Source organism: Vulpes vulpes, chromosome 1, assembly GCF_048418805.1.
Source record: "Vulpes vulpes isolate BD-2025 chromosome 1, VulVul3, whole genome shotgun sequence".
Taxonomy (NCBI): domain Eukaryota; kingdom Metazoa; phylum Chordata; class Mammalia; order Carnivora; family Canidae; genus Vulpes; species Vulpes vulpes.
In genome coordinates this window covers 18210559-18225518 of record NC_132780.1, presented here as the reverse complement: position 1 = coordinate 18225518, position 14960 = coordinate 18210559, and the positions used below count along the sequence as shown (strand labels likewise).

At 37.0% G+C, this 14960-nt stretch overlaps 1 protein-coding gene across 3 annotated transcripts in view; it reads right to left on the bottom strand.

The window, feature by feature from the left end:
* LOC112912693 (uncharacterized) overlaps positions 1-14960 on the bottom strand; it is a 137812-nt gene that overhangs the window by 85008 nt on the left and 37844 nt on the right. For all 3 annotated transcript variants that reach the window (XM_072757399.1, XM_072757382.1, XM_072757429.1), the window contains exon 2: positions 14711-14933. The gene's annotated coding sequence lies outside the window, so the exon portion shown is untranslated. The remainder of the gene's footprint in view (positions 1-14710; positions 14934-14960) is intronic.

Sequence of the window (14960 nt, the reverse complement as noted above, 5' to 3'; positions counted from 1 at the left end):
TTGTAAATAACTTGTTGAGAATTTTTATATTTACATTCATCACACATATTATTATTATTATTATTTAAAGATTTTATTTATTTATTCATGAGAGACAGAGAGAGAGGCAGAGTCACAGGCAGAGGGAGAAGCAGGCTCCATGCAGGAAGCCTGATGTGGGACTCAATCCTAGGACCCCAGGATCATGACCTGAGCAGAAGGCAGATGCTCAACCACTGAGCCACCCAGGCATCCCACATCATACCTATTAGCCAGTAGTTTAGCTTCCCTGTCCTTATCTGGTTTGGGCATCAGTATAAGTTTTTTTTTTTTAATTTTTATTTATTTATGATAGTCACATAGAGAGAGAGAGAGAGAGAGGCAGAGACATAGGCAGAGGGAGAAGCAGGCTCCATGCAGGGAGCCTGACGTGGGACTCGACCCCGGGTCCCCAGGATCATGCCCTGGGCTGAAGGGCGTTAAACCACTGAGCCACCTGGGCTGTCCGAAGCCTACTTTTTCTAATAAAAATATTGCTACCACTTCTTTCTTTTGGTTTCTATTTGTATGAAATGTCCTTTTTCAAGGCTTCATTTTGAGCTTATTTTAATCTGGAGTGAGTTTTTTGTAGGCATCATATAGTTGGTCTTGTATTTTTATCCATCCAACCACTCTATGACTTATGAGTGGAAAATGTAATCTATTTATGTGTAATTATAGATAGGTAAAGACTTGGTCAATGCCATTTTGTTTTCTGGCTATTTTGTTGTTTCTTGTATTGTTCTTCTTCTGTCTCTCTTTTTTTTTTTTAAGATTTTATTTATTCATTCATGACAGACAGAGACAGAGAGAGAGGCAGAGACATAGGCAGAGGAAGAAGCAGGCTCCCTGATGGGAGCCTGATGCAGGATTCGATCCCAGGACCCCAGGATCACACCCTGAGCCAAAGGCAGATGCTCAACCACTGAGCCACCCAGGTGTCCCTGCTACTGGTTTTGAATTAATTTTCTGTAATGGTATGCTATGATTCTCTTTTGTATACTTTGTGAATGTAACGTAGATTTTTATTTTGTGGTTCCATGAGGCTTACATAAAACATCTTATAGATGTAATAACTTATTTCATGCTGATAAGAATTTAACTTCAAATGGACACAAAAATTCTATCCGTTACTTCTTCCCTCTTATTTTTTTGTATATTTGTATATAATCACAATTTACCTCTCTGTATAGTTTATGTACTAAAAATTGTTTTAACTGGGGATCCCTGGGTGGCGCAGCGGTTTAGCGCCTGCCTTTGGCCCAGGGCGCGATCCTGGAGACCCGGGATCAAATCCCATGTCGGGCTCCTGGTGCATGGAGCCTGCTTCTCCCTCTGCCTATGTCTCTGCCTCTCTCTCTCTATCATAAATAAAAAAAAAAAAAACTAAAAAAAAAATAGTGTTTAAAAAAATTGTTTTAACTATACTTATGTTTTTTAAAGATTTTTATTTATTCATGAGAGAGAGAGAGAAGCAGAGACACAGGCAGAGGGAGAAGCAGGCTCTCTGCAGGGAACCTGATGCGGGACTCAAACCAGGACCCCAGGACCACAACCCAAGCCAAAGGCAGACGCTCAACCACCAAGCAACCCAGGTGCCTCTTAACTATACTTATTTTTTAGCTATAGTTATTTTAATAATCTTGTCCCTTAAACTTTATACTACTGTTAACTGTTAAGTGGTTAACATACCACCTTATATTATCAGAATACTCTTAATTTACCTATATACTTACTCCATTTGTCTGCTGTATATTCTCATATGTGTTTATATTACTTGTTGTCCTTTTATTTCCACTTGAGGAACTCCTTTTAGCATTTCTTGTAAGGCAGGTCTAGTGATGATGAATTCCTTCAGCTTTTGATTTCTGAGGAAAGGTCTTTATCATTCCCTCATTTATAAAGGACTACTTTGCTGAATATTCTTTTTTTCTTTGAAGATTTTTACTTATTCATTCTTGAGAGACAGAGAAAGAGAAAAGGCTGAGACACAGGCAGAGGGAGAAGCAGGTTTCATGCAGGGAGCCCAATGTGGGACTTGATCTTGGAACTCCAGGATCACGCCCTGAGCCAAAACCAGACAGGCTCAACTGCTGAGCCATCCAGGCATCTCATACTTTGCTTAATATTCTTGTTTGGCAGTTTTTATCTTTGAGTAGAGCATCCTATTCTCCCTTGGCCTGAAGGTTTCCTTTTTGAGGGTTTCCTTGTAAGTTAAAAGTTTCTTTTCTCTTACTGCTTTTAGGATTCTTTGATTTTGTCAGTTTTATTGTAATGTATACTGGAGAAGAAGTCTTTGAGTTTGGTGACCAATGAGCATCATGAACTCAGGGTGTTCAAATCTCTGCTCAGATTTGGGAATTTCTCAACCATCATTTCCTTAAATAAGGTTTCTGTCCTCTTCTTTCTACCTATCCTCTGAGACTCCGGTAATTTACCAATTGTTTTTTGATGGTATCACATAGTCTTTCTTCATCCTTTTTCACTTTTTTCCCCTTGTTCTCTGGGTATTTTCAAGTTCCTATCTTCTAATTCTCAGATTAATTCTTCTGCCTGATTCTTATATTGTTGTTCTCTATTACTTTTCTTGAAATATATTTGACATATATAACATTGCGTAAATTTAAAGTGTACAACATGTCAATTTGATATATTTATATATTGTAATATATATTTATACATTACAATATATAAATTGTAGCAACTAGCTACATTGCCATTGTAGCAACTATCACCTCTATCATGTCACATAATGATGTCCTTTATGTGGTTGGGAAAATTAAGATGTAGTCTTTTAACAGGTTTGATTATTAAAATACAATATTGTCTATATTCACTATGGTGTGCATTAGATCTTCAGGGCTTATTTACTTCTAGTTTTAAGTTTCTACCCTTGAACAACATCTGTCCTAATCCCCAACCCCCTGCAACTGGTAATTACCATTCTGCTCCTTGTTTTTGTTTTTTTTTTTTAAATATATATTTTATTTATTCATGAGAGATCCAGAGAGAGAGAAAGAGAGGCAGAGACACAGGCAGAGGGAGAAGCAGGCCCCATGCAGGGAGCCCGATGCGGGACTTGATCCCAGAACCCCAGGGTCACGACCTGAGCCAAAGGCAGCCGCCCAACCGCTGAGCCACCCAGGCGTCCCCTGCTCCTTGTTTTTATGAGACTGGCTTTTGAATTTTTAAAAAAGATTTATTTGACACACAGAGAGAGAACACAAGCAGGAGGAGCAGCAGGCACAGGGAGAGGGAGAAGCAGGCTCCCCACTGAGCATGGAACCCAATGTGGGGCGCATCCCAGGACCATGATCATGGCCTGATCTGAAGGCAGATGCTTAACCGACTGAGCCACCCAAGCACTCTAAGACTGGCTTTTTTTAGATGCCACATACAAGTGATATCATAAAGTATTTCTCTTTTCTGACTTATATCACTCAGCATATCCTTAAGGTGCAACCATGTCACAAATGGAAGGATTTCTTTCTTTTTTATGGCTGAATAATATTCCATTGTATATGTACACTGCATTTTCTTTAATCATCTGTCGATGTATACTTAAGTAACACTGGAATGAACACGGGGTGCAGATTATCTTCTGAAGAAAGCAATTTCATTACCTTTGAAAAAATACTCAGAAGCACATTTGCTGGGTTATATGCTCAATTTTTAATGTTTTGAGAAACCATCATATTGTTTTCCATAGTGGCTGTACCTATTTACCTTTGCACCAAGCGTACAAGTGTTTCTTCCATATCTTCAGCAACACTTGTTATTTGTTGTGTTTTCAAGAATAGCCATTATTATTGGGGTGAAGTGATCTCATTGTGGTTTTAAATTATATTTCTCCTATGATTAGGAATGTTGAGCACCTTTTCATATACCTGTTGGCCATTTGTACATGTCCTTGGAAAATTTTTTGTTGATATCTTCTGTCCATTTTTTAATCAGTCTGCTTGGGAGTTTGAGGTTTATAAATTCTTCATATATTTTTGGCATTCACCTCTCGTTATCAGATATATGATTTGGAAATATTTTCTCTCATTTCCCAGATTATTATTACTTTTTTTTTTTTTTTTTAAGATTTCATTTAATTGTTCATGAGAGAGACAAAGAGAGGCAGCAACATAGGCAGGAGAAGCAGGCTCCTTGCTGGGAGCCTGATCTGGGACTCAATCCCAGGACCCAGAAAGTGATAAATACAGAAACTAAAAGATCTCATATGTGCAATTTAAGAAACAAAACAGGAGAGCCTAGGGGAAGAGAAGGAAAAATAAAATAAGATAAAAGTAGAGGGAGGCAATTAAGAGACTCTTAACTATAGGGAACAAACTGAGGGTTGCTGGAGGGGAGAAAACTAACAACAATAAAGGTGTATCATACAATGACACCCCAGAAATATAAAGGACCATAAGAGCCAGCTATTAATCATCACATGCCAACACGTTGGATTACATAGAAAACAATGAACAATTCCTAGAAACATACAACCTACCAAGACTGAATAGTGGTAAAAGAGAAAATCTGAAGAGATCAATAATGAGTAAAGATACTGAATTAGTATTCAAAAGACATGTTCATAAGTAAAACCCCAGAACCAAATGGCTTTCCTGGCGAATTATACCAAACTTTAGAGGAACTAAAGCCAAAACTGCTCATTCTTCTAAAAAAATTAAAGGAGAAGACATTTCCAAACTCATGAGGCTAGCATTCCCCTGGTAGCAAAACCAGACAAGGGTACTACAGAAACAATATAAGTCAATAGCCTTGGAAAACATAGATGCAAATATCTTCAATACTGGCAAACAAAATTCCACATCACATTAAAGGATCATACACCATAATCAAGTGGGATTTATCTGTGAGGTTCAAGGATAGCTCACCATCTACAAATCAATAAATGTGATACACATTAAGAGTGAAGTGGAAAAAATTTTATTATATTAATAGATGCAGAAAAATTATCACTTTCAATATTCCCCTTTGAATTGCTTTTGCTGCATTCCATAAGTTTTGGTATACTGCATTTTCATTTTCTTCAAGATATCTTTTGGTCCTTCCTATGACTACTTTTCTGACACACTTGTTCAATTCTCACATATTTATCAATATTCCAGTATTATTCTTGATATTGATTTTATGGTTAGAAACAATCCTTGATAGGAATTCAGTCCTTTTGTATTTTTGAAGGCTTGTTTTGTGGCTTAACATATGATCTATCTTAGGGAATGTTCTCTGTGTACTTGAGAAGAACGAGCATTATACTGCTGTTGGATGGAATGTACTGTATATGTCTATTAGGTACACTTGATCTAAAGTGTAATTTCAAATCCAATATTACCTGTTTAAGCAACCTACCCACTAATGAAAGTTGGGTACTGAAGTCCCCTCCTATTACTGTAAATCTGTATATTTCTCCCTTTATAGCTCTTAATATTTGCTTATATATTTAGGGACTCCAGTCTGAGTACATACAAATTTATAATTTATAATCTCCTCGTGAATTAACCCATCTATCATTATAATAGCCTTCTCTGTTCCTTTGATGGATTTTAACTTAAAGTCTAATTGTCTGAGTATAGTTAGGCTTGCTCTCTTTTGATTATCATTTGTGTGGAATATTTTCCAACCCTCCAACTTTATCCTACATGTGTCCTATATTATGTCCTCAAAGTTAACATGAGTCTCTTGTATATACAACATAGGCTTGGATTTAAAATATCATTCAGCCACTCTATGCAGTTTATTTGGGAAATTTAATCCATTTATACTTTTTAAAGTATCTTTATTGGGGATCCCTGGGTGGCTCAGAGGTTTGGCACCTGCCTTTGGCCCAGGGCACGATCCTGGAGTCCCCAGATCGAGTCCCACATTGGGCTCCCGGCATGGAGCCTGCTTCTCCCTCTGCCTGTGTCTCTGCCTCTTTCTCTCTCTCTCTGTGTGTGTCTATCATAAATAAATAAATTTTTAAAAAAATAAAGTATCTTTATTATTTTTTATATTTTATTAAAATTAATTTGCCAACATATAGTATAACACCCAGTGTTCATCCCATTAAGTGCCCTCCTTTAGTCCCCGTCACCCAGTCACCCCATCCCTCCATCCTCCTCTTCTGCAACCCTGTTTAGGAGTTAGGAGTTAGGAGTCTCTCATGGTTTGTCTTCCTAATTTTCCCTCACTCAGTTTCCCTCTCTTCCCTTATAGTCCTTTTCACTATTTCTTATATTCCACATGTGAGTGAAACCATATGATTGTCTTTCTCCAATTAACTTTTTTCACTCAGCATAATACCTTTTTGTTCCATCCACATTGAAGCAAATGCTAGGTATTCGTCCTTTCTGATGGCTGAATACTATTCCATTGTGTGTGTGTGTGTGTGTGTGTGTGTGTGTGTGTGTATATATAACACATCTTCTATATCCATTCATCTATCGAAGGAAATCTTGGCTCCTTCCACAGTTTGGCTATTATGGACATTTTGGCTATTGTGGACATTTTATATACATATGTGTGTGTGTATAAATTTGATACATATATTTATATAATATTATATAAATAATATATAAAATGCATAAAATTTATACTTGTATAAAATGTATAAAATTTACACACACACCTATATACATACAGACACCACATTTTCTTTATCCATTCATCTGCTGAAGGGTATCATGGCTCCTTCCAGTTTGGCTATTGTGGACTACACTAATTTTTAAAGATGAAGACTCATTATTTCCATTTTGTTAGTAACAAAAGGACTACAATACAGGTAGAAGGTAACTTTCTTCCTCTCTTACTATCTTCATTTGTGGTTTAATAATCTTTTACTAGAAATATCCTTTGATTCCTTTTTCTTGGTATACTGTGTGTCTACTACAGGATTTTTATTTGTTTCCCATGAGGCTTACATAGAACTAGTTGTAACAGTCTAGTTTAACCTGAAAAAACTTAATTTTGATTACATACAAAAATTCTACAGTTGTACTCCTCCCTTCTTCCAACACTGTTACTGATGTTACAATTTACATATTTTAGTATATATCTACTAACAAATTATTAAAGTCATTGTTTTTAATTCTTTTCACTTTTATACTCGAAAAGAAAGTGGCTTATGAACCATCATTACAATATAACAAAATTCTGTATTTGATTATATACTTACCTTCACTAGCGACTTTTTGTTTTCATGCTGCTAATTAATTAGTGCTCTTCTGCTTCAGTATGAACGACTCCTTTTAACATTTTTTGTACGGCAACTCTAGTGGTAAAGAAATCTCTCAACATTTACTTGTCTGGGAACATCTTTATTTCTTAAGGATAGCTTTGCTGGTATAATATTTTTTGTCCATGGTTTTTCACTTTCAACAGTTTGATTATCCCACTCTCTTTTAATCTTCAAGGTTCTTGTGGAGCTCCCTCGGATATTATAGATCTCTTCTCTGCTGCTAACAAAATTTTTACTTTGTCTTTTGACTTTTTAATGTGTCTTAATGTAAATCTAAACTTTCAATCTATTTGGGATCCTGTGGACTTCACATATATGCACTTTCTTTCCCCAGATGTGGTAAATATTCTTTTTTTTTTTTTTTAAAGATTTTATTTATTTATTCATAGAGACAGAGAGAGAGAGAGAGAGAGGCAGAGACACAGGCAGAGGGAGAAGCAGGCATCAGAGAGCCCAACGCGGGACTCGATCCAGGGTCTCTAGGATCACGCCCTGGGCCGAAGGCAGCGCTAAACCACTTCGCCACCGGGGCTGCCCAATGTGGTAAATTTTCAAGACATTATTTCTTTACACACATTTTTTTGCCCCTCTCTCATTCTCTTCTTCTGACTTCCATAACTCATGAGACCACATAGAAACAATGTACAAGTCTTTTTTTTTTTTTTTGTACAAGTCTTTAAATGCTTTCTTCATACTCTTTCATTCTTTTTTCATTTTGCCCTGAGTAGATATCAAATGTTCTGCTTAAGTTTGCGGATTCTTGGTTCAGCTTGCTCAAGCCTGCTTTTGAAAGCCTGTATTACACTTTTCAGTTCAGGAGCACCTGGGTGGTTCAGTCAGGTAAGCATCTGGTTGACTCTTAGTTTTGGCTCAAGTCACAATCTCACGGTCATGGGACTGAGCTTCACACTGGGCTCCACACTCAGCATGAAATGTGCTTCAGATTCTTTCTCCTTCCTTCTCTGCCCCTCTATGCTTGTGCACTCTCTTTCAAATAAATAAAATCTTTAAATTTTTCAGTTCAATTATGGTATTTTCCAGGTGTACCTTTCAATAGCTTGCATCTCTCTGTTCAGCTTCTCATTTTGCTTATATATTGTTTCCTATATGTTCATTTATCTGTATTATCTTATGAATCACTGTGCTTTTTAAAAAATATTTTATTTATTTATTCATGGGAGACACAGAGACAGGCAGAGACATAGGCAGAGGGAGAAGGAGGCTCCTTGTGGGGAGCCAGATGCAGGACTTGATCCCAGAACCCTGAGATCACACCCTGAGCCAAAGGCAGATGCTTAACCACTGAGCCACTTAGGTACCCAATCACTGTGCTTCTTTAAGGAAATTATTTTGTTCAGGAAGAAACTCATAGATATATGGTAAACTAATTTTTGATGTGTCAAAAATATGCAACTGGCAAAGGACAATTACTTTAACAAATGATGTTGGAGAAATTGGATAGCTACATGCAAAAAATGTAAGGTCTGAAACCACCAAACTCCTAGAGGAAACAGGTAGTTCTTGACACCAAAAGCAAAGGTGTAACAAAAGCAAAAATAAACAAGTTGGGACTACATCAGTATCAAAAGCTTACATCCGGCATGTGAAACTACAAAAAGTGAAAAGGCAACTTTGGGAATGGGACAAAATAGTTGCGAACAACATATTCGATATGAGATTATATGCAAAATATACAAGGATCTCCTACAATGCAATAGCTAAAATAACCTCATTAAAGAATTGGCAATGGACCTGAATAGACATTTGTCCAAGGAAGACATACAAATGGCCAACAGTTACATGAAAAGGTTACTAATCACAAGGAAAAAGCAAATAAAAATCACCATGAGATATCATCTTACACCTGTTAGAATACCTATTATCAAAAGACAAGAGAGGGGCACCTGGGTGGCTCAAATGGTGAGGTCATGATCTTAGGGTCCTGGGATTGAGCCTCAAGTTAGACTCTCTGATCAGTAGGGAGCCTGCTTCTCCCTCTCTCTCTGCTGCTCTCCTCTGTTCATGTTCTTGCTCTGTTTCTCTCAAAATGAATAAATAAAAAATCTTTAAAAAGACAAGAGAGTAAGTGCTGGTAAGGATGTAGAGAAAAGTGAATGCTACACAATGGTGGGAATGTAAACTGATATAGTCATTATGGAAGATGGAGTGGAGGTTTCTCAATAAACTAAAAACAGAATTACCTTATGATCTAGCAATTTATCCAAAGGAGGGTGAGAACTCTGTCAATAACAGATCTCTGTACTGGAGCATTCATTGCAGCATTATTCACAATAGCCCAGGTATGGAAACAACTTAAGTGTCCATGAACAGATGAATGAATCAAGAAAATGTTATATATACATATGAATATTATTCAGCCTTCAGAAAGAAGGAAATCCTGCCATTGTGACCACATGAATGAACCTGGGGTGATTTAATAAATGGAATCTTAAAAATAAATAAAGTCAAACTCCTAGAAATAAATCCAGTATTTTAATAATCCTTGTCAGGCATTTCACAGATTTCCATTTCTTGGTAGTTGGTAAATGAGGAGATTTCGTTTTTTTCTTTGATTGCACTTTCTGGTTTCTTCATGCTTAAGTTTGCATTATTTCTATCTTGAAAAGCAGCTGCCTGTCCTAGTCTTTATGGATGATTTTCATTTGGAGAGATACTCATCAATTACTAGTACTCAGTAAGTGACAAAATAGAGATGGAGCTTTTGAGGAATGCACTGGAAGGTGGGGGAAGACCCCTTAACACGTCCTCTCCCTCTTGAAGAAAAGCCTGAGTCCCTTGCTTTTTCTCAATGCAGAGCAAAGCTAACTGTAAGAGGATATCAAAGTTTTTGCTTCATTACTAATTTTCCCAGGAATCAAACTCTCTTGTTTAGTGCTAGGATGGGGCAACATAGACATCAACTCCATGTAGGGCACTCAGAAATGTTAAGGACAAAAACTTTTGTTGCAGAAAAGTTCTTAGTGTAAGAAAATCTCAGTTTTGTATTTATTCTCAATCTAAGCATCACAAGATTTTAGTAAAGGGCATGCCTACCCATCTCTTTGATCCTTTCTGACCCAAAAGACTGGCTCTGCAGGTCATTCCGTGTTCTGTATGATGTGAGATAAAAAAACAGCACTGTGAAGAAAAAACTCTAATACTTGGGATAAGGTCATTTTGCTTCCTTCCCTTTCCTGTAAAGGAAAAGCTTTAGCTCTGTGCCTATTCCTAATTGTGCAGACCAATGGTGGATATAAAGGGCATGCTGTGACTTTTTCTTTGTTCCTGTCTTTCCCAGAAGACCAGGCTCTGCAGGCTCTCATTCTGCACTTAGTAAGAAGCATGACAGAAAACGACTTCACAGAGGATGCATGGAGAGGTAAGGAGGCCAGGCACACACTACCAATCTTCACTCCCCTTACCCCATGGGAGAAATCACACCCCAAGGTATTAAGCTTGGTGCTGAGCTAAGGAGACTTGGAGACAAGCTGACATAAGTAAAGTAAATTGTTCTTCTTAACCCTATAAATGCAACTACTATCAGTTTGTGCTAAGAATTGTGAATTTCTCTTTGAGGAATTTTGGAACCAGTATCATTATATGGATTTGTTTGTGGAGGAATGAGAGCTAAGGCTTCCTACTCAGTCATCTTGCTGCATCATTTCCATAATTTACTTTTTTACACTACAACATTGGAATAGAAACGAAGTCAAAGAATTTGACAAAAACCCAACAAAACATTCAGGAATATTGAAATACTCTTGAATCTCCAGAAGTCTTTCATTAAGTTGTTTCTAATATTCTCTTAAAAGGGGTGTCTAGGCAGCTCAGTTGGTTAAACATCCAAGGCTTGATTTCAGGTCAAGTCATGATCTCAGGGTTATGGGACTAAGTCCCACATCAAGGTTGTCACTGGGCATAGAGTCCGCTTGGGGTTCTTTCTCTTCCTTTCCCCCTGGCTTGCTTGTACATGTGTTTGTTCTCTTAAAAGAAAAAAATCAATCATGGATCCAAATATCCTATGTGTGGGATATGGAAAAATACAAGATGAGTTTGGAGCATCTCATACTGGAATGAGAAAGAAGTCTTCAAAAAAGAGAAGTCGGTTAAGCATCTAACTTTGGCTCAGATCATCATCCTGGGGTAGTGGGTTTGAGCCCCATGTTGAGCTCCGCATTCAGCAAGGAGTCTACTTATCCTTTTGCCTCTCCTCCTGCTCATGCTCTCCCTTTCTCTCATATAAATTTTTATCAGGGTAAATTAAAGGGACATATGGTTTAATCTGAAACAGCTACAATTTGCTCCCAGTTGCAAAAGCTGAAACAATTTGAGCAACAAAATTAATATCATGGTGTTGGATTAAAAATGTTACAACATAACACAATGTGTGTTGTGGGGGGTATATATGTATATATAAATGTAAAATTATATATATGTAAATATGATATATTTATATCATATAAACTCTCTCTCTCTCTCTCTCTCTCTCTATATATATATATATATATATAAAATAATTGAATAGACGAGACAAATCTTCCTGGCAGAAAAATACAAATTAATATGGGAAGATATTCCTGTTCCCAGGAGGTGGAGATTAATTTAACTATTCCCTCCCCTGTGGCTGGGCTGGACACAAACATATAATAACTTTATCTAATGTAGAGACCTGGAAAACACTACCTGAGCCAAGTGTTCAAGGTTAAAACATCCAGTGATGTATCATTTACCATGAATCTAATCATAAGAAAAACAGTCCCTACTTAAGAGATGCACCTGACCAGTTTCTACTTAATTATTCTGCCCAAAAAAAAAAAAAAAAAAAAAATTCTGGCAAAGACATTTAGTACTATGTTGAAGAAAAGTGATGAGAGTGACACATCCTTGTCTCATCCTTCATCTTAGAGGAAAAGTAGTCACCTTTTCACTGTTGAATACTTTAGCTATGGGTTTACCATATATGGCATTTCTTATGCTGCGGTACATTCCATTTATAACCATTTGGTTGAGAGTTTTTATCATGCCTGGGTGTTGAATTCTGTCAAAGGCTTTTCCTGCATCTACTGAGATGACTGTAGGAGTTCAATACACTATTTTGTTAATGTGCTGTATCATATCTATTGATTTGTGGATATTGAACCATCCTGCATCCCTAGAATACAACCCATTTGCTAATAGTGTATAATCTTTTAAATGCCCCGTTGAATTCAATTTGCTACTATTTTCATGAGGATTTTCACATCTCTGTTCATTAGGTAATTGGCCAGGAGTTTCCCTTCCTTTTCAGGTCCTTGTCTGGTTTTGGTATCAGGGTAATGCTGGAAATGAGTTTGGAAGTGTTCCCTCCTCTTCCATTTTTTTGGAATACTCTAAGAAGAATTGGTCATCTTTAAATGTTTGGTAGAGTTTGCCATGAAGTCTTTTGATTCTCAACTTTTGCTAGGGTTTTGATTACTATTTCAGTCTCTTTACTAGTAATTTTTCTCTTCAGGTTTTCTATTTCTTTGTGATTCAATCCTGGTAGGTTAAATATTTCTAGAAAGTGTCCAATTCTAGGTTGTCAAATTTGTTGGGATATAAAAGTGTTGTAGCACTTTTCTTCCTAATATTTTATTTAAATTCAATTTGACAACATATAACACCCAATGCTCATCTCATCATGTGCCCTCCCTGTGTGCCCATCACTCCATGCCCCCTCACTTCTCCCCTTCTGCAACCCTTTGTTTTTGTTTTTGTTTTTTTAAGATTTTATTTATTTATTCATAGACACAGAGAGAGAGAGGCAGAGACACAGGCAGAGGGAGAAGCAGGCTCCATGCAGGGAGCCCGATGTGGGACTTGATCCTGGGTCTCCAGGATCGCACCCCAGGCTGCAGGCAGCACCAAACCGCTGCGCCACCGGGCTGCTCTTCTGCAACCCTTTGTTTCCCAGAGTTAGGAGTCTCTCATGGTTTGTCATCCTCTCTAATTTTTTCCCACTCAGTTTCCCTCCTTTCCCTTATAGTCCCTTTGACTATTTTTTATATTCCACATGTGAGTGAAATTATATGATGATTGTCTTTCTCCAGCTGACTTATTTCACTCAGCATAATACCCTCCAGTGTAGCAGTCTTTTAGATCTTTGTGTGATGTCTGTTGTAGTGTCTCTTATTGATGTCTATTGTCTCTTATTTCTAATTTTCTTTTCTCGAGATCTTCTTTTTTTCTTGCTAAGTCTAGCCAAAGAGTTTGTCAATTTTCTTAGTTTCATTAATCTTTTCTTTTGGTCTCTATTTCTGCTCTAATTTTCTTCCAACTTTGGGCTTAGTTTGAATTTTCATTTTCATTTGCCTCAAGATATTTTTTTAATTCCTTTAACAGCTTATTCTATGTTGTTCAATTACAAAATATTAAGTCCACAAATATGTGGAAATTATCTAGCTTTTTTTTTTAATTTATTTATTCATGAGAGACACAGAGAGAGAGAGACAGAGATACAGGCAGAGGGAGAAGCAGGCTCCATGCAAGGAGCTCGGTGTGGGACTCTCCCGGATCACGCAATCACACCCTGAGCCAAAGGCAGACGCTCAACCACTAAGCCCCCCAGGCATCCCTCCAGCATTCTTCTCATCCTTGATTTCTAGTTTTAACCACTGTGTTTAGAAAAGAGGCTTGATATAGTTTTCTAGCCTAGCATATGTTACATCCTGGAGAATGTTCCATGTGTGCCTAAGAATTTGCATTCTGATGTTGTTGGATAGAACGTTGTACAATTGTCTGTTGACGTCATCTCGTATAATATAATTTAAGTCCAAAGTTTCCTTATTGATTTTCTGCCTGGATGAAGTCCCCTATTGTTTTATTCCTGTCTCTTAATACTTGATATATGTATTTAGATGTTCCCACTATGGGTGCATAAGTATTTATAAATGTTATATCCTCTTGTTTGACATTGTTATCATTATACAATGACCCTCTTTGTCTTAAAGTCTTTTATAACTCTGGCCACACTTTCATGGAAGATCCTTTTGCAATATTTCATTTTCAGTCTGTATGTGTCTTTAAGGCTGAAATCAGTCTCCTGTACATAATATATATTGTATTTATACCCATTTAGCCACTCTGTCTTTTGATGGGAGAATTTAGTCCATTTACATTTAATGTAATTATTCATAGGTACGTGCTTACTACTATTGCCATTTTGTCCCTTTATGATTTGCTGTCTGGCATACCTAAATCTAATCCAAGTTTTTGATTTGCGGTTACCATGAAGATTGATAAGCTGAGAAAATTTTACATTTTTTACTTTCCTCCCCCATGTTTTGGTTTTGATGTCACAATTTACATATTTTACCTTATATATCCATTAACATTACTTAAGTTATAAATATTTTTAATACTTTTGTCTTGCAACTTTCATACTAGAGTTAGGTGATTCACCCACCACCAACACAACATTAGAGTATTCTGAATTTATGTATTTACCTTTACTAGTTAGTAGCAGAAAAGCTTGAAGTCCCTTTAAGATTTCTCACAAGGCCAGTCTTAATGAACTCCTTCAGACTTCACTTGCCTGGGAAACTTCCTTCTGAAGGACAATTATGCCAGGTAGAGTATTCTTGGTTGGCAGTTTTCTTCTTTCAGCACTTTCGGAGACTTTGGGTTTGTGATTCTGTGAACTCCTGGCAGAAATGCAGTATCGCTTCACCTGTAGTTTCAGAGATACTAAACATCA